Genomic DNA, 3,866 nt, shown 5'->3' with positions numbered 1-3,866 from the left:
TATACAATGTTTGCTAGAAACTTGTATTTACAAGAAAGTGAGTGGGAGCACTACAACATTTCTGATAAGTATATGTGGATGACATATTGTTGATCCGAAATAATGTAGAATTTTTGGAAAGCATAAACGGTTGTTTGAAGAGTGTTTTTCAAAGGAAGACCTGGAAAAAGCTGCTTACATATTAGGCATCAAGATTTATAGAGATAGATCAAGACGCCTGATGGTGCTTTCAAAGAACGCACACCTTGACATGTTTTTGAAGGAGTTCAAAATAGATCAGTCAAAGAAGGGGTTCTCACCTGAGTTGAAAGGTGTGAAGTTGAGTAAGACTCAAAGCTTGACCACGGCAGAAGAAAGAGGAAGGACGAAGGTCGTCCCCTATGCTTTTGTCATAGGCTCTATACGGTATGTCATGCTGAAGTACCGCACCTAATGTGTGCCTTGCCACATGTCTGGCAAGAGGGTACAAAGGTGATCTAGGAGTAGATCACCAGATAGCGGTCAAAATTATCCTTAGAGGAATAAGGAAATGTTTCTCGGTTATGGAGGTGATAAAGAGTTCGACGTAAAGAGTTATGTCGATGCAAGCTTAACACCTATCCGGATAGCTCTAAGTAGAGATACCGGATACATATAATGGAGCAACAATTTGGAATGGCTCCAAGTGGAACATGGTAGCAGCATCTACGATATGACATAAAGTTTTGTGAAATACATAGGGATCTGGCAAGACCCGTTGACTACAACCTCTCTCACAAGCATAACATGATCAAACCCAGAACTCATTGAATGTTAATCACATAGTGATGTGAACTAGATTATCGAGTCTAGTAAACTCTTTGGATGTTGGTCACATGGCGATGTGACCTGTGAGTGTTAATCACATGGCGATGTGATACAGATTATTGACTCTAGTGCAAGTGGGAGACTGTTGGAAATATGCCCTAGAGACAATAATAAATTAGTTATTATTATTATATTTCATTGTTCATGATAATCGTTTATTATCCATGCTAGAATTGTATTGATAGGAAACTCAAATACATGTGTGGATACATAGACAACAACATGTCCCTAGTAAGCCTCTAGTTGACTAGCTCGTTGATCAATAGATGGTTACGGTTTCCTGACCATGGACATTGGATGTCGTTGATAACGGGATCACATCATTAGGAGAATGATGTGATGGACAAGACCCAATCCTAAGCCTAGCACAAAGATCGTGTAGTTCGTATGCTAAAGCTTTTCTAATGTCAAGTATCATGTCCTTAGACCATGAGATTGTGCAACTCCCAGATACCGTAGGAGTGCTTTGGGTGTGCCAAACGTCATAACATAACTGGGTGACTATAAAGGTTCACTACAGGTATCTCCGAAAGTATCTGTTGGGTTGGCACGAATCGAGACTAGGATTTGTCACTCTGTGTAACGGAGAGGTATCTCTGGGCCCACTCGGTAGGACATCATCATAATGTGCACAATGTGACCAAGGAGTTGATCACGGGATGATGTGTTACGGAACGAGTAAAGAGACTTGTCGGTAACGAGATTAAACAAGGTATCGGGATACCGACGATCGAATCTCGGGCAAGTATCATACCGATGGACAAAGGGAATTGTATACGAGATTGATTGAATCCTTGACATCGTGGTTCATCCAATGAGATCATCGTGGAGCATGTGGGAGCCAACATGGGTATCCAGATCCCCCTGTTGGTTATTGACCGGAGAGTTGTCTCGGCCATGTCTGCATGACTCCCGAGCCCGTAGGGTCTACACACTTAAGGTTCGATGACGCTAGGGTTATAGGGAATAGATATACGTGGTTACCGAATGTTGTTCGGAGTCCCGGATGAGATCCCGGATGTCACGAGGAGTTCCGGAATGGTCCGGAGGTAAAGATTTATATATGGGAAGTCATCATACGGTCACCGGAATAATTCGGGGGGTTACAGTATTGTACCGGGACCACTGGAGGGGTTCCGGGGGTCCACCGGGGGGGTCCACCTGCCCCGGAGGGCCCTACGGGCTGTGTGTGGAGAGGGCCCTGCCCCTTAGTGGGCTGGGCGCCTCCCCCCTAGGGCCCATGCGCCTAAGGTTTGGGGGAACGCTAAAAGGGGGGCGCCCCCCTTGCCTTGGGGAGGCAAGGCAACCCCCCTGGCCGCCGCCCCCTCCTCAGATTGGATCTGAGGGGGCCGGCCCCCCCTCTCCCTTGCCCCTATATATATGTGGGGGGTGGGAGGGCAGCCACAACCAAGTTCTGGCGCATCCCTCCCCCTCTCCCAAGTCCTCCTCTTCTCCCGCGGTGCTGGGCGAAACCTTGCAGGATTGCCACGCTCCTCCTTCACCACCATGCCGTCGTGCTGCTGCTGGATGGAGTCTTCCCCAACCTCTCATTCTCCCCTTGCTGGATCAAGGTGTAGGAGACGTCACCGGGCTGCACGTGTGTTGAACACGAAGGCGCCGTAGTTCGGCGCTTAGATCGGAATCAACCGCGATCTGAATCGCTACGAGTACGACTCCTTCATCCGCGTTCTTGCAACGCTTCCGCTTAGCGATCTATAAGGGTATGTAGATGCACTCTCCTTCCCCTCGTTGCTAGATTACTCCATAGATTGATCTTGGTGATGCATAGAAAATTTCAAATTTCTGCTACGATCCCCAACAGTATAGTGGATACGATCAACATGAAGATGTTCACCGATGATGACTAGTCCATCTCACGTGATGATCGGACACGGCCTAGTTGACTCGGATCATGTATCACTTAGATGACTACAAGGATGTCTATCTAAGTGGGAGTTCATTGAATAATTTGATTAGATGAACTTAATTATCATGAACATTGTCAAAAGGTCTTTGCAAATTATGTCGTAGCTCACGCTTTCGTTCTACTGTTTTAGATATGTTCCTAGAGAAAATTTAGTTGAGAGTTGACAGTAGCAATTATGCGGACTGGGTCCGTGAACTAAGGATTGTCCTTATTGCTGCACAGAAGGGCTATGTCCTTAATGCACCACTCAGTGCGTTGAACCTCGAGCGTCGTCTGTAGATGTTGGTAAACATCTTACATACATGTTTTGATGACTACGTGATAGTTCAGTACGTAATACTAACGGTTTAGAATTGTGGCATCAAAGACGTTTTGAAACATCGCAGAACATATGAGATGTTCCAAAGACTGAAATTGGAATTTCAGACTAGTGCCCACGTCAAGAGGTATGAGACCTCTGACAAGTTTCTTAAGCCTGCAAACTAAGGGAGAAAAGCTCAATCATTGAGCATGTGCTCAGATTGTCTGAGTACTACAATCGCTTGAATCGAGTGGGAGTTAATCTTCCAGATGAGATAGTGATGACTCTCCATAGTCACTGCCACCAAGCTATTGGAGCTTTGTGATGAACTATAACATATCAGGGATAGACATGATGATCCTTGAGCAACTCGCGATGTTTGACACCGCGAAAGTAGAAATCAAGTAGGAGCATCAATTGTTGATAGGTAAACCACTGGTTTCAAGAAGGGCAAGGGAAAGAAGGGATACTTCATGAGACGGCAAATCAGTTGCTGCTCTAGTGAAGAAACCCAAGGTTGAACCAAACCCGAGACTAAGTGCTTCTATAATGAGGAGAACGGTCACTGAAGCAGAACTACCCTAGATACTTGGTAGATGAGAAGGCTGGCAAGGTCGACAGAAGTATTTTGGAAATACGTTATATTAATGTCTACTTTACTAGTACTCCTAGTAGCACCAGGGTATTAAAATACCGGTTCAGTTGCTAAGTGTTAGTAACTCGAAATAAAAGGCTACGGAATAAACGGAGACTAGCTAAAGGTGAGATGATGGTATGTGTTGGAAGTGTTTC

This window comes from Triticum dicoccoides, chromosome 5A (assembly GCF_002162155.2).
Source record: "Triticum dicoccoides isolate Atlit2015 ecotype Zavitan chromosome 5A, WEW_v2.0, whole genome shotgun sequence".
In the NCBI taxonomy this organism is placed as follows: Eukaryota; Viridiplantae; Streptophyta; class Magnoliopsida; order Poales; family Poaceae; genus Triticum; species Triticum dicoccoides.
This window is presented reverse-complemented; position numbering follows the sequence as displayed.